Below are 22,558 nucleotides of genomic sequence, written 5' to 3'. Positions count from 1 at the left end.
GACGACACCTTCGGATGAATGTACTGGTGCGTTATCGGGGTGAAACAGCATCTTTTTTTTTTTCGCCAAAAGCGGCTGTGTCTCCTTCATTTTTTTATGAAAGCGGTCCAATAACTCAGTGCAGTATTGTGCAGTGATCGTTCTTCCTTTTTCCAAAAAATCCATGAGAGTGACGCCGTCCGCATCCCAAACAATCGTAGCCATGACCTTTCCGGCCGATGGGACTGTCTTCGCCTTCTTTGGAGCAGATTCAGCGGCAGAAATCCATTGTTTTGATTGTTGCTTAGTTTCTGGTGTGTAATAATGAATCTAGGTTTCATCAACGGTAACAACTTGACGCAGAAACTCCTTCGGATATCGCTTAAATTGCTCCAAACACTGCTTCGAAGCTAACAGCCGCATCCGTTTGCAGGCCGAAAATTTTTTCATCGCCATCTTATCATGTAAAATATTAATTGCCATTCCGACCGACACACCTATGGCCCCAGTTACTTCGTGCACTTTCGTTCGTCCATCAGCGAGTACCATGTCGCGGAGTTTTTGAATGCTTTCCCCGGTAACCACGTCTACCGGTCGCGTCTTGGTCGCTCCTCATCAAAAACGGATGTTCGCCGACTTTTAAATTCACTTTTAACTCATTCAAATTTAAATTGTTGTCATAGATGCCGAAGCATCCCACTTTGCTCTTATCTCCTCGCATTTTTTCCCATCCAAAAACAAAAAAGCGAATTACCGAACGCTACTGCTCCTTTTCCATCTTAGTCAAATCACGAAAGACGTCTTACTCAAATAGCTGCCAATTGCAAACTAACCTATCAATCTGTCTGAAATTTGTTTTGTCGTCGTTTGATAGATGGCAGCACACGACTTCCCTCAGGAAAGCCTTCTGTTATCAAACACGGGTACTTATTGAACCGCCCTCGTAGTACTTCGCTGCAAAGAGTGGAAGCTTCAACACTGGTGGGCTGTTGTATTCTTTTAGCGTGCTTAGCATCGAAATAGTTTATTGAGTCGTTGACTGAGTTCACCTGCAGATCTCTGTGTATGTCGTCGTTTCGAACAAACCAAAGTGATTGATCGATATTTCGGGGCACCTAATTTTAACGCGTTGCATCATCTCAACATTACTTTTCGCTGTGCATACCCACAGCTCGGCGGCATAGGTCCATACTGGTTTACAAACCTGATTGTAAATTAGGAGTTTGTTTTCGATACTCAGCTTTGAGTTTCTGCCGATGAACCATTTAAGTTTATTGTATTTGATATTCAGCTGAGCTGTTTTTGTTTTAAGACGCTCCTTCCATTTCAGCTTGGCGTCTAGCGTCATGCCAAAGTACTTTGCGCTCCAAGCGTATGGAACTCTTATTTAAAATATATGGACGGATAGATAATTTTTTTGCTCGTAAAGTTTAAAATAAACATATTTTGTTTCATTCAGTTGCATGTTCCACATTCTAGCCCATTTCGTTATTTTATCAATCGATGTTTGTATTGGTTTGGGGAATAAGTTCGTAGCGTTTTTACCGAAGACTTGTATTTAAACAAAAAACAATAAGTATATCAATAAGTTAAGCAATTATATATTCGCCGTTGCTGTTCACAACCTCTTCCTAGCTCTCGGCCAATTTATAGATGTTGTTCCGCCAAAAATCGCCTGGTCTGGTGTCAAAGAAGTTTTTAAGCCAGTTTTTATCGAAGGTAACGCCCTTCATATGGTTTGACAGGGAGTATGGTAGTCGGTTCGGTCGGTGCAAAGTCCGAAGAATACGGCGGATGCTGAAGGACCTCCCATTCGAGCTCTCGGAGTGCGGCTTTGACGGCTTGTGTAACGTGGACCCTGGCGTTGTTGTGAAAGAGTATGGTTTGACGATCAGATCTTTCAATAGCCAAATAGCTTCATTCACGTGATGTAGCTGCGCAATGTAGAGCTCCTTGTTGATCGTGGAATTCTTTCCGCGCACGGATTCACCCAGTGCACCGTGCCCTCCCAGTCCCACCAAAGGTTTATTATGACCTTCTTTGGATGAAGATCCGGCTTGACTCTCAGTTTTGGCGTACCTGCTGGAGTCACCCGCTCCTTTCTCTGCTTTATATCGATGTATAGGCACCATTTTTCATCTCCCCTGACGATTTGGTACAAAAATCGCTGTCTATGACCGCGTGTTGCTCGATGGCTGGAGAGTTGCTGAGAAGCAATTTGAAGGCGACTTTCTTTGTTTTTTTCGTTGAGATCGTGAGGCTCCCAGCCTCCTAATTTTTCGATAAATTCCATAGAATGAAGGCGATTGAATTTTGAGTTTTATGATCGCAATTCATTTTTTCCGCCAATTCACGACTGGTTTGGCGACCGTTCACCTTCAAAAATGATTTGAGACGTTTTTCATCGAATTCAGAAGGCCTTCCGCTGCGGGACCTGTCATCGACCTCAAAGTCGCCATTCGCCATTTTTGAATTTTGCAAACCATTTCCGTGCTGTAGACTTGCCTATGGATATATTCCCCATACACGTCGCAAATGTCCGGGCTGCTTCGGCTTCGGCAGCTTTTTGACCTCGATGAAAAGCAAAGAAGAGCAGGTGTCGAAAATGTTGATTTTTGCCTCTTGGGTATTCCATTTCTAAGCTTCAATACTAATAAAAAATTAAATGACTCAAAAATATAGTTTTGTAGAGCAGAAAGACTTCTATCGAATGTATTCTTACCCTTTGCGAAACAGCAAACAAATCATTGTAAAATAAAAGAAAATATAAAAACGCTGCAAACTTATTCTCCAACCCAAACCGTTTCTCACCAACGGAGAATATGCACGTATCCTCCGCAAGTGTTGTAATTTTTCTGGATTCAGGATTCGATCATTACTATAAGCTTCTAGTAGATCTGGTCGGAGCATCGAAAGTATTGTTTTAAGTTTGTGGACTAGTCCCTCGTGCCAGACTTTGTCGAACGCCTGTGCGACTTTGAGGAAAATGGCGGAACAACCGATTTATTCTCCACTGCTTCTGCTATTATATGGACTAGTTTATGCACTTGATCCATTATAGAATGATCATAATCTTGTCTAAATCCAAATGGCTTCTTTGAGCGCGATAATTTCTTTCTAAGCTCAAAAAGTTTTCCCAACAAAAGAAGTAATACAATTGGGCGATTAGAGGCTGCAAAATTTGCATTTTTTCCTGGTTTGGGAATCATTGTTAATTTACCCAACGCGGTAGGTGTTAGGTTTTTTAGAACTTCAGCTGTTATCAGCACATAACCAAGGCTTTTCTTCCTTTTCAGCTTAAACATTTCCAAGAGCATAAATGGTTGAATTTCGTAGGATTCTTGCACCTCCTAGCGGGAGGTGGGATACATATAGATATAATTGGCGTGTACACCCTTTTTGGGTGTTTGGCCGAGCTCCTCCTCTTATTTGCGGTGTGCGTCTTGATTTTGTTCCACAAATGGAGGGACCTACAGTTTCAAGCCGACTCCGAGCGGCAGATATTTTTATGAGGAGCTTTTTCATGGTAGAAATATACCTGGAGGTTTGCGATTGCCTGCCGAGGGGCGACCGCTATTAGAAAAATGTTTTTCTTAATTTCCAGGTTCTCCGAGATTCGAACCTACGTTCTCTCTGTGAGTTGCGAATGGTAGTCACGCACCAACCCATTTGGCTACGGCGACCGCCAGGCCAGAAGGTTGGATAAAACTATCAATTATAAGATCAATACACTCAATAACTATCAATACGCTTCTAAAACCTTTACTCCAGGACTTTAACCCGAACTAAACCTCCTACCTGGGCATCGGCATCCCCCTGTCAGTTGTTAAAGGGGCAATGCACAAATTATTTCTCAGGAAAGCGCAGAAAAGATGGGGCTCCATTTCTTCATGTGCTATTTCGAAAACCTTTTGACCCCAATACGATATACGAAGGACTCAGAAAGTGCTTTGGAGTCCTTGGCATTCAATTTCCAAACTCAGAGCTATGTTTACCGGTCACTGGACGATCGGCACATACGCCACCAAGCTCGGTTTACCATTTATCCCCCATTGCAGAACCTTTGGGGGCCTTTCAGAAAATCTGATTGTTAAGCACTTTCTCTGTAAATGTCCGGGCTTGGCAGCTAGGCGACTAAGGTCACTGAGCGCTCCTTTCTTCAACAGCCTGGGGCAGTGCGGCAACATAAATCCCATCAATCTTATCCATTATATCAACAGCTCTGGCTGGCTGTAGATATTTGCCTGTTGGAGGTCTCATAATGGTATCAAAACGGCGCCTTAGTGCTACTTGGGTAGTGCCAACTGGTACTTCAACAATTTCACCTTCCTGCCTATTCTACCTCCTACCGACTAAGTACCGATATCCGCCCAAGTACTACAGTGAGCTGTTTGACCACTTACGTCAATCACTCCTACACACATGCCTTTCGTCACAAGTTGCTTGCATAAGTACTTTAATCTCCCCACAGTTATGTATATTTCAAAAAGAAGTCAACTCAGTTGGGTCCGTTTACCCCCTCACACCATACTTATCTCATGTCGACTTCAAGAGCCCATTTCTTTGCCTTATATCTTCTGTTTAGCTTCCGCTGACATCGCTGACCTGCTCCACTCAATTCTGCGTATGCATGCCGTTTATCGCTGATTGTTGATGAAACCTTATCGCACGTGCATACTTTGAAGCCAACATAATGTCGACTCAGGTTTATGGCCTTATCGAATCTTGTGATAGTGCGGCTAAACCACCGCAAATCGTGGGCATGCAAACAATGTTTCTGCTTCTTCTTAATTGGCGCGATAACCGCTTACGCGATTTTGGCCGAGTTTCACCAAGTCCTACAGTCGTTTCTCGTGCTAACCGGCGCCGATTGGATACACCAGTGAAGCCAAGTCCTTCTCCACCTCATCTTTCCAACGCAGAGGAGGCCGCCCCCTTCCTCTGCTACCACCAGCTGGTACCGCATCGAATACTTTCAAAGCCGGAGCGTTTGTATCCATTCGGACGACATGACCCAGCCAACGTAGCCGCTGGATCTATATTCGCTGCGCTATGTCTATGCCGTCGTAAAGCTCATGCAGCTCATCGTTCCATCGCATGCGATATTCACCGTTGCCAACGTGCAAAGGTCCAAAAACCTTACGCAGAATCTTTCTCTCAAACACTCCTGGGGTCGCTTCATCAGATGTTTTTATCGTCCAAGATTCTGTGCGGTACGTTAGGACGGGCATGATGAGAGCCTTGTAGAGTGTTAGTTTTGTTCGTCGAGAGAGGACTTTAGTACTCAGCTGCCTACTTAGTCCAAAGTAGCACTTGTTAGCAAGAAAGACTCTACGTTGCATTTCAAGGCTGACATTGTTATCGGTGTTAATGCTGGTTCCTAAATAGACGAAGTCTTTTGTAACCTCGAATGTCTAACTGTCTACAGTTACGTGAGTGCCGATACGCGAGTGCGCCGACTGTTTGTTTGAAGACAGGAGGTACTTCGTTTTGTCCTCATTCACCACCACACCCATTCGCATAATGTTTGCCTTGCGCATATTCCTCTTCATGACAAACTGGCCATAAAGGCGTCTCACGTAGCTTAAAACGGTAGCAACCAGTTTTATTGGGAATTTTCATTTGTTGGCAGTTAACTTCACCATATCTTCGGTATATTCATTTTTTATATTTGGGACTAGCATATAAGTCCATCCTTTTTTTACGAGTTATTCCAATGCTTCTGCCATTTTCGTAAGGATGTAGGCTTATCTTTTTCTATAATCGCTGTGGCATTTCTTCATTTGTTTGTGCAGCTAAGGCATATGTAAATATGTATGTTTAATATATCTACTTTTAAAATTAAATTCGACATAGATTTCTGGTGCACAAAAATACAAAAAAATTAATGGGATATTTGTGTATCCAAATTTCAGTGCTCAGATTTCAGATTCATTTCGTTGTTTGGTCAATCTCCTCATCTAGTCTGTGGTCTCGATGTTTTCCCCAAATGGGGGCATCTACAGTTTCACGTCACCTCTAAAAGGCAGATAGTTTTTTATAAGAAATTTGTTCATGGCGGAAATATACCCATAGGCAGAAAAAACATTATCTATATTTTAAGGATTTCGTGCCTCCAGTGGGTTTCGAGCCCGGGCGCTACCGAATAATAATCATGCATCCGCTCAACCGGCTACGGGAATTTCGCTACAAGTCTTTGCAAATTGTTTCAAGCAAATTACGTGTGAATTATAAAAGTATCTGCTAATTTTTTGGACGAAAATAATAAATCCATGGAATACTAGTCTCAATAGTGGAAGACATTGTCAGCATGCTTTTGATTTTTGAGCAACTTTATTTCGATTAACAAAAAATGGTTACAAATTTAATCTTCAAAATAATAGCCATGGCTAGCGGCACATGTTTCCCATCTCTCAGGCAATTTGTGGATGCCGCGCCAAAAAAATTGGCCGTCTTGTTGGCCCATCGATGCAAACAAATGATAATCGGAAGACGCTAAGTCTGGTGAGTAAGACGCACGCACTTCCTTGTTAACCGGGCGAGCAGCATTTCACAAGTGGTTTTTCGGTTCTCTTGCTGCCTTTCAGTCAGTTCATGCGGCACCCATCTTCCGATCTTTAAAATCATGCCCATCTCTTTCAAACGTTTGAAAATGGTTTTGGGGTCACTCCCCACTGCTCTGCCATCATTTCTTGCTGCCAAAAATGCTTGCAATTCGGCGTCTTCAAACTTTTTCGGTGGCCAGCCACGGTCCTCGTTCTCCACGCTAAAATCACCACTTCGGAATTTTTCCAACCACCTGAAGCACTGTGCTCTACTTAGAGCATGTCCACCATAAGCTTCTATAAGCATTTGATGAGCTTGAGAAGCGCAATTGTTAAGTCCACGGTTTTTCTAAGAAATTTAATGTTTTTGGAACCAAAATCACTAGATTCGTTTTTGGCCACTCAAAACAAAAAAAACAAAAAAAAAAACCAACCAATGTAGTGGCATGAAGTTATTAGAGAGTAGAGGTACTGCTTCCTCTCTTCTTCTTCATCTTATAGTTTTATTAGGGGCACTGCCTCTTTTTCTTTTAAAATTTTATAATAGTCAAAGTGGTTCATGGGAAGAATATTTAGCTTTTTAACAAAATCCATCTATGTAGTGCGCCGAACTACTAACGTTGCATATTTTTCGAATGAGTTACTTCTGAAAAATCAATAGCGAACGAATTTTAATAGTATATGCACTACCACACCAGGTTTCACTATACTGTAATTTAAATTTTATTAGTCCATAGTAGATATTTATTTCCAGTACTCTGCTTGAACACAATTTTATAACGTGATAAACTGAACGTACAGTGGATAACATACCATGCATTGCTTCAAAGTTTATAAAGGATCCGAAGCACGACTAGAGGCACAATGTAGAAAAGCGGGTAGAAAAAGCTTATGTGGCTTATTAAAATTGCAAAAGGATTATCAGTAGAAGCTGGAGTTTAAAACATAAACTCGCACTTTGGACGTATACCGCCATAGTAAAATCGGAGCATTAATATGGTGGCCTTCATTAAACAAACAGAACAACGTTAGGCGGCTAGCAAGCATATAACGAACAGCCTGCGCAGGGATAACAGGAGCTATAACTTGCAACTACGACTAACAGCAACGAATGCTGTCTTAAGATTAAAAGAAGTTGTTTTTTTGGAATGCTAGGACCTTTGGTCATAGTGTTACCTTTAACAGCCAAAGGCAGACTAGGATCTCATCAGACTTTTTCTATTGCTACCCTAGACTTCAGAATATAGTTTAAGGTAAATTTTCCCTTGCGAAAGGAATGGAAATTGAATTACATAGTCAACGAGAATACAACTTCACTTTACACTGACGGATCCAAGATGGATTGTGGGTAGCGTCGTCGAAATACCTCAAAACTTCCAAGTCCTTTCGTCTGAGGAATTGAAATAGCTCTCAGGATAAAGGAAGCTTGCAGAATAATTAAAAACCCCTTGCATTTTTCTAGATAGCTGTTCAGCCATCTTAGCTTAAAAATAATCTACAACCAATTCAAAAATCGTCAGACAATGCAAATAAGAATTAAATACCTTAGCGTGCACGACAGACATCACTTTCATCTGGGCACCTGGCTATAGAAATATATAGAAGGAAATGAGAAAGCTGATGAACTGCCAAGACAGAGGGCAGCCTATAATAAGTCTGAAGCTATAGAAATAGGCTGTCCCAAAGATGTGTGCAAATGGGATATCTTCTCGCTATTCCAGAAGCAGGTCATTAACAGATGGACTAACACGAATACTTGCAAAATAACTAAACAAACGTTGCCAAATTACAACAAATCTGGCACTGAAGAGTTGTTAAGAAAGCCACGAGCAAACATATTCAGAATTACGTCAACTATAACCGGCCACTGGTCTTTGGGAAGCCATGACAGGAATATAAGGTGGAGATAGAACGTTAGATGTAGAAGCTGCAATCATGAAGAATTTAAAGAAAATTTGTTTCACTATCTGTGTGAGTGCCCAAGTCGGGGTGCTCTACGGCATAGAACGCTGGGGACTACTCGATGAACAACTTGAAAGAAATTGCAGAAAAGAAAATTGACGACATAAGCAGATTTATAATCAAATCCAGACAGTTGGATTAATAAAAAGTAGTGGTTCTGCAAGTGGTGTATCCAAATGGGATCTTTTGTGCTACAATAATTGGGTCTGGGGCTGTATAACTCAGATAAAAATTTCATCAATTCTATTTCTCAAACATTAAATTGTTTTCAAAATCAAAGTGGGGTGTACTTTAAATAGTAAAATTTCGGCACTGTTTGAAATTGAAAAAAGGTCTTCAACTTTTGCTCATGCCTAAATTACAAGTAAATATATTATGCTCTGAATTCGAATAAAAAAACATATATAACAATTCTAGATGTCTGTTTCATTGAAATTTGCACCTATACTATGTCAGCTAATGACAGCTGACAGTTGATTTACTTTAATTAGTAAAATCACGCTTTCGCATTCATTTTTCTCATTTGCATTTTACTACGAACGAAAGTGTTTTAGCGTACTTTCCCGCTTCATTATGAAATTACTGCAAACAAGCACCTGGTAGATACGCATTGCCAGTTAGCTTTGACAAAACTATTGAAATACGTAATAAAAAAAAAACAATTTTTTTTTATGTTATGCTGTGTTGAATCAATGAATCAGTAGCATTTGATTAATAATTTATTAAATACAAATTTATTTACCCCTTCACATGCAAGGGACTACCGCCTAACCACTTGAAACGTCGCCACCACTCAACAGTGGAAAGATACCTACATACATATGTATATGTGTGGCTATGTGTGTGTGTATGGCTAAGTGATGAGCCAATATAAAAGAATTTGCTGAAACAACAATCATGCTGGCAATCGTAATATAACAATACTACAATTTTTGAATCATTGAAAATGTTCATCCATTTAAATGTGTCAAAAGCTGAAAAGTTTTGGTTTCATTAAAAGGGGGAAAAAATGAAAATAAATCAAAAATATAAATTTGCGAGATTTTAAAATGTTGCAAAATGGCATTAAATTGGTAACTGAACGTGATCAGGAGTGGTGTAAGGGGCAGCCGGGCTAACAGTGCACGTGATTGACATTTTATTGTTTCTCCATAGCAAAGTGAAGTAAACAAATCAAACGTTTTCTATGGCTGTGGGTGCAACAATATTATTTTTACAAGCACACAAACAAATGCACATATCTTTGGCGCATATATTCTGTCAAAAAAGTGCCACTAATTGGTTAAGAAAAGCAAAAGGTTTATCAATTATTCTTAATTTATTACATCGACTTCAAAGTAGGCCTCTTCCGAAATAATCTTCAATCAAAATATTTTGCAAGCGCATTTCGCGGAACTGATGTCAGTCGCGTATTCTGTAGAAGCTTCCTTGTGTCTTCTATTGAATCAAATTGCCAGTTTGAGTTTTTAAAAGCGGGAAAAAGTCAACCGAAGCTCGAAAGCAGTTCTTTCCCAATAATAACTTTGTGAGAATGTGGTTTTTCGTGCTGCTCGAGTTTTTTTCCACAAACCTTACCATCTGCGACGATTTCGTTCTCTCAAGAGCTGCATAGCGACTAGCGAATATTTTTCATTTACTGCATAATATTTTTGGCTCTTTCGGTAGAACGCACCTACAAGCTAGCTCTATCCCCTACTGGGATGATGCGGTATTCAGCGACGAGACCAAAATCATTCTGTATTACGGCGATGGACCGTATAGAGGGTGGAGGTAGCCAATAAACGCATTGGAAAGGCGGAATAATATACCAAAAGTGAAATATGGAAAACTTTCAGTTATACATTTTGGAGAGCAACGTGAGGACTAAACAATATGCCAGTATGGATGCGCTGAAAAAAGCGATTATACGAGAATGGGCCAAAATACGTCAAGATCACATTCGTGCAGCATGCAACTCATTTTTGACCGTGTGAAGGCTATAGTCAAGGCAAAAGGTGGTCATATCAAATGTTAAAATTGTAATCATTTTTGAACAATTTTGTCTTTGAAATCAATAAAAACTAATTTCACAGAAAGGGAATGGGAGATTTGGTGTTTATAGAAAATAAGATGGATGCACGATAAATAATACAATAAAATTTGGGTTCTTTGACCATTTTTTATTCAACTTCACTGCCGGTTTAAATTCTACCAGTATAACGATCCAGAACATAAAACTCTCTTGGTTAGAACGTGGCAGTAAAGTATTGAAAATATGAGCTCAAAGCGCGTATAAGTAATTTTCATTTATTTAAGTTTAATATTAATCCTATACAAAAATAGTGGGCATATTATAAGAAAAAGTTGAAAGAAAAAAACCAAAAGGTCGAACAGAACTCAAAAATTTTATTTTAGAGGAATGTCGCAAGAAATCTTAGGACTTCAATGTTCAAAAATTCATGAATTTTATAAGAAGCAGACTGCAAGGTGTTATAGATGCTCGGGGTAGTCATACAAAATACTGATTTAAATTTAATTATTTAACCCTTTAACTGTTTAATTTTGTGTCGATTGTTCTGCCTGCTTAATTATTTCTCAGCGAAGATGAGTATATTCGACATAAGCAGAGTAAAATGTTTCTACATGTAGGCAATTATGACTAAAAATCAAACATTGTGTGTTGGTTTTTTAGAAAATATATAGTTTTTTGGCCCAATAAGAATGGATGATGGCACCTATAGAATCCTATATAACACCAAACTGAACGATCTTACTGAGAACGCGGCAGCTGTGCATTTTGTTAAAGCGCACTGGGCAGATGGCAACGGTATTCTTAACGGAATGTAGCATACTGGCTAATTGGGAAAAAGTGGCGGGGAAGTAGTATTCGAATTTGTAGTGACAGTCAAGCTGCATTAAGAACCCTTGCTAATCCACGCTGCTCTGCGAAATTAGTTGGTGAATGTAAGGCAAACAGAAGAGTGTTGCAAAACACAAAAAATTTTGCCTTATTTGGGTGTCTGGGCACTGCGGTATTATAGGGAAAGGGTTGGTTGATAAACTAGCTAATAAAGGCTCTTCCTAGGGTCAAATTCTGTGCACCGCTTCTACTATGGATGACGACTTCATGAGGTCTACCCATAGAAGTGGTTGGTCTGAGTTGAGCTCCTGCAGTGCACCAAAGTGCTTTGTGAAAGAACCAAACAGGAAATTAGCGACCTTTCCCCTAAAACTTAGTAGAAAGGACCTGAGAGTACTGATAGGTGTAATGACAGAGCACAACACATGTGGGCAGCATATGGCTGCCATGGACGACCATTGACGACCCGATATGCCTATCCTGCTGTAGGAATGAGGACACTGCAAAGCATTTTCTCTTTAGCTGTCTGGCGGTTTCTTGAATAATACTTAGGTTGTTGGGGTGCTATGTTCAGAGCATGGATAAAGTTCACACTCTTCCTCGTCCGGATAATTTAAGATTCATCAATGCATCCAAAAGATTCGCTGAATAGTGACCTACAACCAATTTCTTCGTCTTACCATCCATACATCTATCCCATCTCTCTATTCCTTCCACTGTAATCTATCCGGGTGTAGTATAATGGTCTTCCTGAGTGAGTGCTTGGACTTGTCCAACCCCCCATAAATTTAATCGAATCCATGCCTGGATGCTTGGGTATTCACTTAAGATCTCTAGGGCTTCTCGAACCCATCCATAGACGATAAAATATCGTCGAAAATTTCCTTGAATTCCACAAATACTTAATGAAACACCTTGTACATAGTACATTATCTATAGTAGATATAGAAATACAGTTATAATTGTGATGTGAAAGCTCAAGTGCTTGTCTGTGTGTGTGTGTTTGTTAGCATAATAGTTCTGGTGCCAACTCAGGTGAGTGCTTTACAAATAGTTTTGACGATACTTCAAATGTGCAATCAACTCTTTGTTTACATTTCTTTCACATCGATTGACGCCAAATCGATTTTCAATGAAATCTCAATGAATTCGTAAATAAAATAGTGGAATTTTTACAAAAATTTGCCATACGATTGGTTATTTGGCTGGTGCTTGCGAATGAATGAAGGGAAAAATTTAATATGACTAATTTTTTTGAGTACGCAAGAACCTTGAATGGAAATTTCAGAGCTTCAAATTTACTGTGATCAGCTAACACTAACCAAAAGTATTAGGTAGGTTTTTGAAAATATTTTTTTCTATAATTCAAAACATTAAAAGAAAAGACGTACAATTATTTCCAACGGGAGAACCCCGTCCTTGTAGAGTATGCAATCGAAACCTTTTTAGGCCTTTGCAGGCAAATAGAGCGGAAACATGTATGATAGAAGTACACCTGTGTTCAAAATAATAGTAGGGTTTTAACAATGTTTTTGTATCAATTTTTTTTTATGGTTTTATATTCCCACTTATCCATTCGCTTGTCTAATCATTGTAGCGTACTCCCAGCCGAAATCTTGGCAATCTTCAGAGGCTTTAGTGCTAAGTAAAAGCGTAGTCACAGTTAGAGAAATATTCGCATATTGCAATCGCTCCTATTATATAAACACTCGTCTAAGACAGTAAAAGAGTGTTACAAATTATAAAAAAATACTTGCACAGTATTTTTTCTATTAATCTACTATGGGTGCCAGGACATACCTAGCAAATAGCATTAAAGATAACTGTAAGACCGATGAGTTAGCTAAATTGGGCTCCTTGCTCCAAATTAGTTAGCACAAGGTCGGCATACTCATGCCCTTGGCAACATGTAAACTTTCAATAGGCAGACACATCTTTGCAGTTGTAAATTCCAACTGGAAACAGTTGAACACCTGCGCTATCAGTAGACAAACGTGGCTTGAATGGATCATAGGTCGCACTAAGAGTCGACTTTAATTAAGTAGTAAGGCTCTAAGAATCAGAGTAGGTATCTTATCTGAACACTGTCTAATAGAAAGACATGGCAGTAGCTTAGCGGCACCATCCAATGATAATTGTAGAAGCTGTTAGGATATAGAAGCAGAGGAGACAGTCGAAAACCTTCTATGAGGTTGCATGGCTCTGCGTAGAAGACCGTTGAGATTGCTCGATATCGCTTTGTCTCGCTCCACATTGTGGGTGTTGCCAATCTTAACTAGTAGAGCCAGCTTCTTAAAAGCCACACGACGGTTTAGAGAGGACCAAGTGGAGTAAGGATAGGATAGTTCTGGTGATCATAAGGAGCCCCTAACTAACCTAGGTGCGTCGAAGGACAGCCACTTCATCTAACCTAACATACATATGTAGCTGTAAGCATTTTACCAGTCTTTTCAAAGGCGTGCGAAGCCAAGACAAATTTCATCATTTATTCAGGAAAATAATTTATTGACCCCTTTACAGTCTGAGTTTAGACCTAAGAATAGCTGTTCTACGGCTATGATAAAAATAATTTTTGACTTGAGGAATCAGTTTGACAACGGTGACCAAACTCTGCTCCGTCATCTGGATTTCTTTAAACTATTTGATTCGGTAACTTATGAACTTTGTTGCAAAAAGCTTAACCTTTTTTCGGATTTTCTGATAGTTCAGTCAAGCTACCTTTTCGGTGTGCCGCAAAGTTCTATCCTTGGTCCACTTTCGTTTAGTCTTTTTGTGGTCTATTTGCGGATTTGTGTTTAAAATTAATAGCTGCAATTTCGCAGTGGGCCCGTGATAATCGCCTAGAATGTTGTCAAAGAATACGCTGCGTACTTTAACAATGCCGAATGGTCTCCCAAACTATATTGGTAGGCAAAAATTACTCAGCTTACAGAGTTTGGCGACCATTTCAAATGAAGTAGAAACTTATGAGGAATCTAACTGGTGGAGTCTCCACATTATCTGTTAAAAATTCTTTGAAGCGGATAAGAGCGTCGCTGAAACTCAACCATATTTTTCTATAGACAGCTAATCTTTTTGCAGATTCCCACTGTTCAAATTTTCCAGTTGACTTAGATTTGATTCATGAGTGTCAGTGGAACATTAATTTTTCAGTCAATATTGTTTCGTTAACCTTACCTACCCCTAACCCCGGTAGTCAGAGGCCCGAAAAAATTATGAAAAGTTTGTTTTTTGTTTGCTAGTCAATTTATTTTACAAAATAAAAATATTGCATTAATACACCATTTTTCGACTTGACTTTAGCAAGATTTCAAAAAAAAAAAAATTATAATTGTAAAAGTTATCGCTGTTTGTGTGGAGCCCGTTTCTCCAGAAGTCCCTTGCGCCGATCATCACAAATCCTTGGAGGTTCATCTAAAATCAATCGGACAAGAGAAATTAGTTTTATTAATATATAATCTTGTGCCTGATCGAAGCTTTTTTTCAAATTTAAAAATATGGCTGCATCAGGAAATATTTTTCAGATTTTCGATAAAGAAACCGACAATTAATTGTTCAAAAAAAAAAAAAAACGAAATTTAATAGGAAAATTTTTCAGATTTTGCGAGAAAAAAACCAAAAATTAATTGTTTAAAAAAATCGGCATTTTTGAAAAAAAAATCTTTCGGTCGCACGAGTTTTTATGTTTTTCAAAAGCAGTATAAATTTTATTGAAATCTACTAAGCGGTTTTCAAGTTACAGTTCAAGTTACCATTTCAAAAAAAATAGTTTTGAGAAAAACGCATTAAAGTTTTGCTATCGGCTCCGGAGCGGCCGCGCACCCATTGTTAATTGTTGAATAACTCCAAAAGTATTTGCCGGATTCACTTCAAATTTTCACAGAATATTTTTAAGATACTATACTTTAAAAGAATGCAAAAACTAAGTTTTTTTTAAAGTTCTGACTATCCCTAACACTTTAATTATTTCTGATGTTGAAGCTGGAATTCGGCAACTCACAACATCGACAAAATCTGATGTAGATGGGAAATCTTCGTATCTTTTTAAAACTGCTCTGCCATTATAGACCCATCGCAAAGATTGTTGGGGCTCGCTTTACCAATTCTCGATCACTTTTCAGCAATATTAAGGCATTGGTAGGGAGTGCTTTCGAAATAATGCAATATTTTAAAATTGATTTGTATGGAAGATGCAACGCCTTCTTCATGTATACCGACCACTTTTCATACTTATCAAAGTATAATCTATATATTCTACGATTGAATGGTATCGAATCTATGCAATAATAAGAAATTTCATAATTTATATGGCGACTACCAAGCCTCATATTCCAATGGCCCCCAATTCTCTGAATCGTTAAGTTATTAATATTTTATGCCCTTGTACAGAATTTCAGTATTCAGGTGCAAGTGGTTCCGAAAATATGTACTTTTAAAAAATTGGTCTGTATGGGAGATGCCATGACTACTTATCTTAACCCTCCGTTGGGCACGCAGGTATGGCCAAATCTTTTCCGACTACGGACATGAATTTAGCATATTTCTATTATAGCTAACGACTTGAGCTTTCGGGTAGCTTCCTTAAACTTAATTTTCTACCGATTAACGAATACACCCTTTTAAAAGTTTATTGTAATGCACACAAAGCTGGCGTTGCATGCAACAAATCACATCACACATTTTACATCAAAACGGCCATGAAGTCGATGAAGCTTTGCTTTCTTTTGTAACTTGTTGAATGTCATGACATTGGCAACGCTTTGTATTTATAGGCCAGTTGGTGGGCAGGGCAGAAAAAGTGATGCGGGATGAAATTTCAAAATTTTTCAACGACTTTATCGAACTAATTGGTCCTAGAAAACACAAATCGTATTAAAAATTCAGCCGCTTTTTTCCAATTCACTACTCGTTTGGCTATGAAATCATTTTTTAACAAAACGAATTACTATCCCTATGAACATTGTAGTCAACCAACCAACCGGAGCCGATACACTCACAGGGAAGAGGGGTTATCGTACGTTCCCATTACAGTCCGGTTCTATGTAACCGGAACGAAACGGATTTATATCCGGCCAATCCACGCAGATGGTTCCAAAACGCTCCAAGGAGTATGAGTAGGAATAGTGGGGCCTAGGGCACACATATCCCTAACACTAAGTACAGATACCGCAATTTTCCATGCGGAGCTCTTCGCCATAATGAAAACAGTGGAAGTCATATCCAAAAGAGGGTTCGAGAAAGTAAAAATTAAAATACTTACGGACAGCCAATTGGGTCTCAAAGCTTTGAATAGCTTCACAATCAAGTCAAAAGTTCTAATAGAGTGTAACAATGCACTCAACAAACTGGCCAATCATAATCAGGTCTCACTGATTTGGGTACCAGGACATTAGGGACACGAAGGAAACGAGACGGCAGACTTTTATGCCAAAAAAGAGACAGGAGGGCTATTTCTTATCCCAACCCCATTTTTCGGCTTTAACAAAACTAATTTGAAACGGGAAACCAAAAAATTGATCCAAACAAAAAATTGATCAGGGAACACTGAAACGGCACAAGCGGCCTTAATCACTCCAAACATTTTTTGAACTTCAATGCCAACAGAGCAAAATCTGCTCTAACCCTAAATAAAAAGGGCCTCGGACTACTCTGTGGAGCACCTACAGGGCACATTACCTGTAATAAACACTTTAACACAATAGGATTATCTAGTTCAAGATTATCTAGGTTCTGCTGGGATGAAGAGGAGTCTCTGGAACACTTAATCAGCAACTGTGAGGCATTGGGCCACAGGAGACACAGAATCCTGGAGAAGGAAGACCTACAATTGCTCCCTCCTAAGGAGTGGGTTCGATTCCTCGGTATACTAAATAAATAGAATTAAGTAATAAGGGGCGCACAATGATCAATGATAGATCAATCTGGTCACAGTGCATAAAGGCCTTAGCCTAACCCGTACAACCATTACCATTACCATATCCGGCCAAGGGTTGTCACTTCAGCAGCATTTCTCGTGTACGCATGAGGAATGTTTATGCTGCAACAACAATAGCAACAACAACGACAACAACAATATATTATCGTATTTATTTATTTATTTAATGTCTAACAAAATTTAGAACAGACATTCAAGGAGACGAAAAGCTTCGTCGAAAAACTCGTTTCTATTGTTTTTTATGCAAGAATCCAGTATGGCAAGAGCACTCAAAATTCGCTCGTACATGTTTTGCCTGCCTTCCACCGAATCCATAAATAAATAATATAACATTTCATATTTTAGTATAAATTTCATTGTAGGTAATCAAATTTTTTTTCTGCAAGTTTCTTCGAATTGAGACAGATAAAGAACGAAACAAAAAAAATCTTTTTTTCACAAACCAAATTTTTTCAGCTAATATTTTTGCTTTAAAGAACGAAACAAAAAAAAATCTTTTTTTCACAAACCAAATTTTTTCCGCTACTATTTTTGCTTAAAGAACGAAACAAAAAAAATCTTTTTTTTCACAAACCAAATTTTTTCAGCTACTATTTTTGCTTTAAAGAACGAAACAAAAAAAATCTTTTTTTTCACAAACCAAATTTTTTCAGCTAATATTTTTGCTGCTTTTGGCTTTTTTCACAAACCAAAATATTTTCAGCTAATATTTTTGCTTTAAAGAACGAAAAAAAAAATATTTTTTTCACAAACCAAAATATTTTCGGCTAATAATAGGACTATGAATAAGTTCGTGCGGTTTTTTTTCGAAATTTGAAACTTTATTGACGTAAAATGGTTACAAATTTAATATTCAAAATATTGTCCATCGCTTACTACTACTTTTTCCCATCTTTCTGGCAATTCACGGATTCCCTTTGTGAAAAATTCGGTCGGTTTTGCCGCAATCCACGAATCGATCCATTTTTTGACTTCATCGTAATTACGGAAGTGCTGGTCAGCCAGGCCATGTTGCATCGATCGGAAGAGATAGTAATCGGATGGCGCAAGGTCTGGACTATACGGCGGGTGGGGTAGGACATCCCATTTGAGCGTTTCTAAGTATGTTTTGACCACTTGTGCAACATGTGGCCGAGCATTGTCATGTTGCAAAATAACTTTGTCGTGTCTATCGGCGTATTGCGGCCGTTTTTCTCGCAGTGCTCGGCTCAAACGCATCAATTGTCGTCGGTAGACATCCCCCGTAATCGTTTCATTCGGTTTCAGTAGCTCATAATACACAACACCCAGCTGGTCCCACCAGATACACAGCATAATCTTCAGGCCATGAATATTCTGCGCCGACGTCGATGTTGAAGCATGGCCAGGGTATCCATACGTTGCCCGACGTTTTGGATTGTCGTAATGGACCCACTTTTCATCGCCAGTCACAATTCGATGCAAAAAACCCTTTCTTTTGTGCCGTTGAAGCAGTTGTTCGCATGCCATAAAACGGCGTTCAACGTCTCTTGGCTTCAATTCATACGGCACCCAATGGCCTACCTTTCGGATCATTCCCATGGCTTTTAAACGTTTGGAAATGGTTGATTGATCAACTCCCAAAGTTTTTGCAACCTCTTCTTGCGTTTGAGCCGGATCTTGATCGAGCAATTCCTCCAATTCGGTATCCATGAACTTTGGCGGCGCACCCTCGCGTTCTTCGTCTTCCAAGCCAAAATCACCACTTTTAAAGCGTGCAAACCACTTCTGGCACGTTCGCTCAGATAGAGCATGCTCACCATAAACTTCCACCAAGATACGATGACTTTCGGCTGCTTTTTTCTTCATATTAAAATAATGAAGAAGAATTCCCCGCAAAAACATATTATTTGGCACGAAATTCGACATTTTCAAGTGTGGTAAAAATATTGTTGTTTACGCTTCAAATAAAAAACTTATACTGACGTTTGTGCCTTACGACAGTAGCTCTCCAATGAATGTTTGGAAATGTGGATCGATGGAATAATAATCAAGTTACGCCATCTGTTGTAAAACCGCACGAACTTATTCATAGTCCTATTATTTTTGCTGCTTTTGGCTTTTTTCACAAACCAAAATATTTTCAGCTAATACTTTTGCTTTAAAGAACGAAACAAAAAAATATTTTCATAAATCAAAATATTTTCAGCTAATATTTTTGCTATTTTTGGCTTTTTCCCCAAACCGAAATATTTTCAGCTAATATTTTTGCTTTAAAGAACGAAACATGCGAACGAAATTATGAATTATTAAATTTACTCTTTAATGAGTTATTTCTTAATAATTTACTAAAATATAAATTATTAGATTTTTATAAATTTATTGTTTCATTCAATGTATTCATGCGATCCTACCCAACAATATTTCAGGCAGAAATACATGCCATTGAAATATGTGTGAGAGAATGCCTTAGAAGGAAAATGAGAGGTACTCACATCTACATACTTTCAGATAGCCAAGCGGCTCTAAAAGCCCTTCTATCAACGACTATCACCTCTAAATTGGTAAATGATTGCCTAAACCTTCTCAACACGTTAGGAAACCTCAACATAGTAACTCTAGTCTGGATTCCGGGACATGAAGGGCATGAGGGGAATGAAATGGCTGATGACCTTGCAAAACAAGGAGCAAATATGCAACTTACTGGTCCCGAGCCTTTCTGTGGACTCACAAAAGGCCACATTAATGAATTCCTTAGGAAATGGGAAGAAAGAAAATTTGCTGCACACTGGCTAAACTGTGCCGGTCAGCGTCAAGCCAAACTATTCCTAAGTCCCAACAAAGGAATATCTGACAAGTTACTCTCACAAAGCAGAATAGATCTGCGTCTTTTAACAGGATATCTTACAGGTCACTGCAGCCTGAGGTATCATCTAAATAAGATTGGTCTATCTGAGACCAATGTCTGCCGCTTTTGTGAAATGGACATAGAAAGCTCAGAACATGTGCTTTGTGAATGTCCTGCGTTGGGCAGACAAAGACTTCACCACCTTGGTGGTATCGTAGTATCTCCATGCAATCTTTGCAACAACAAACCCAAAACTGTGCTAAAATTTCTAAAAAGCCTAAAACTCTAGGGTTACAAAATAAGCCTTTCACAATAGATCAGCTCTGGTCGCAGTGCGTAATGGCCTTCTAATAATAATAATAATTCATGCACAGACCTACCTTACATTCCGCATCGGTTTAAAAAGCTAACCCTCGGCTATTGTGCACTAAGCTTTTCAGTTTCTGTCCTTTTTATGACGATTTGTTTTTCAAATCCGACAATTCTGAGGCAACCTTTTTGAAACCAAAAATTTTGTTGGAACTTTAGCAACGTTTTACAAGATGTGAATGCAGCACTGGTATGATAATAAAAGCAATGGAAAATAGTTTGCACTGGAACTTAAAGCCAGCTGCAAGCCACGCCAATAATCCACCATCACATCGAAGCAGCAGAAGTTCTATGAAACTTGATTTCCTGATTAAACTTAATATTTTAACATAGCAGAGATTTTAATGAGAATTTTATAAACTCCAATTGTAATTAATAAAAAAACTAGCACAGTTTGTTTTCTATTTTCAAGGTCAATTTCATCAATCTGTAGCAATTTCGACAATCTAGCTACCGATAAACACCTATCTAACACCACAACTACGAGTCGTAATTATCAAAACATTTATTTAATAGATAATAATTTAATTGCGATTGCGCAGGAAAAATATATTAAAGATTTGCAAAAGAATTTGGGGAAAACACTATTACGTCAAGGATACAGGCGCCCACTTGAGCCACATCCTCCTATTCCCTCACAATGTTCAAGAGCCTAAAATCGTGAGAAGTGTTAATATTATCAAAACATTTTATGTGAATAAAATTTTCAATAATGCGCATGAGTTAATCAAGCGCAAAAGAAGTGGGCGAAAGTACTCAGCAAACAGCGATTTCCCCTCATGTACCGAAGCGACCATATACATACAGTTTTTCTCCCTCTCTTTTTGATTATACCACAAAAATAAATTAATAATAAAATAATAAATAAATTTCATTTCATTATTATACATTACAAATGTAACTAAAACAAAGCACTGACCTAGTGCATAAACGCACCCTGTATAACCCTTTAACATTTTTATAACACGAATCATAGATTTTCTTAGTAATACACGCACGCACATGCAAACATATGTATCACGCATACATAAGAATAAACGTGAGTATTTACATGTGTAGTTTATAATATTTACTTTAATTCAAATAATAGTAAAACAACACTTTGTTGTAGTTGGCAGGCAAATGTCACAACTTTAGTGTACTGTCATGCGTTACCCCATCTACTTACTCCTATAGACTCAATTGCATTCTGAGAGCGCTCTCCTGGTGCTCATCATCTTATCACACACATCACATCGTCGGCCCAATTGAGCTTGACGAACATGTCAAACGATCGCTGATTGGATGTCGACTATGTACCTACGTTTTGTTTGTGGACACTAAACTGCGCTGTCACATAGCTGCTTGGTGGCACTGATAAGCGCCGGTAACTAAATACTTATGTTACCGATGTACACATACACATACACATACAGTCGCACACATATGCACTTAAGTGTTTGTACGAGTATTTATAATGAGATCGTGCATTATGATCGTTTACGATCGCGTCGTTTTAATCTGCAGCGACGCATTTGTAATGCGTTTACTATAAAGCAATTTTATTGATAGCAAAGATGTGTCGAAAAATGTATTTAAATTGCGTCCGAAATCGCAAAAATCTATCATTACTGTCCGAATTGCGGCCATATAAGTGTGGTCAAGTGAGTGTAAAACAAAAAGAACAATAAAGCTCAAAAATACGTTTAAAAGACTAAACGATTGTTTGCGATATTGGAAATTTTCACACAAAGTGCACAGGATATTAAGGATACAGCAAATTTGTGCAAACAGTTATACGAAATACGAAATAGAAAAGGATATTAGTGAGCGGTACGAAAAAGAAAAAAAGTGAGATATTTTGGTTTTTTATTTTTTTTTTTAATATATTCATATTTGTGTTTCGTCCAACTCATTGAAATCATCGAAAGACTTCGAATATTTTTGTGCATGAAGAAAAAAAAACAAATTAAGGAAATTTAAGAAAATTAATAAAAAGAAAATAAGGAAAATTCAAAAAATTAACTATTGGCTGCAGAAGCGCAAATTCCTTAATTCTATTTATAAACATTCTGCATTATTTGAGTATTTCCTTTATTTACTTTATGTGAATTCCACAAGCTCCGGCGCCTCAACTAATTGTT

At 38.5% G+C, this 22,558-nt stretch overlaps 1 protein-coding gene across 4 annotated transcripts in view; it reads left to right on the top strand.

Moving 5' to 3' along the window:
* LOC128855780 (facilitated trehalose transporter Tret1-like) overlaps window positions 1–22,558 on the top strand; it is a 65,328-nt gene that overhangs the window by 32,539 nt on the left and 10,231 nt on the right. Inside the window, exon 1 of one of the 4 annotated variants that reach the window (XM_054090953.1) lies at window positions 22,163–22,247. The exons of 1 other annotated variant lie outside the window; for it this stretch is intronic. The gene's annotated coding sequence lies outside the window, so the exon portion shown is untranslated. Of the gene's footprint in view, window positions 1–22,162; window positions 22,266–22,558 lie in introns of those variants that run through there. 2 more of the 4 variants (XM_054090954.1, XM_054090957.1) reach the window with 2 other exon arrangements.

Source organism: Anastrepha ludens, chromosome 2, assembly GCF_028408465.1.
Source record: "Anastrepha ludens isolate Willacy chromosome 2, idAnaLude1.1, whole genome shotgun sequence".
Lineage (NCBI taxonomy): Eukaryota > Metazoa > Arthropoda > Insecta > Diptera > Tephritidae > Anastrepha > Anastrepha ludens.
Note: the sequence above shows the minus strand (reverse complement) of the source record. Positions and strands in the feature narration are given on the sequence as shown.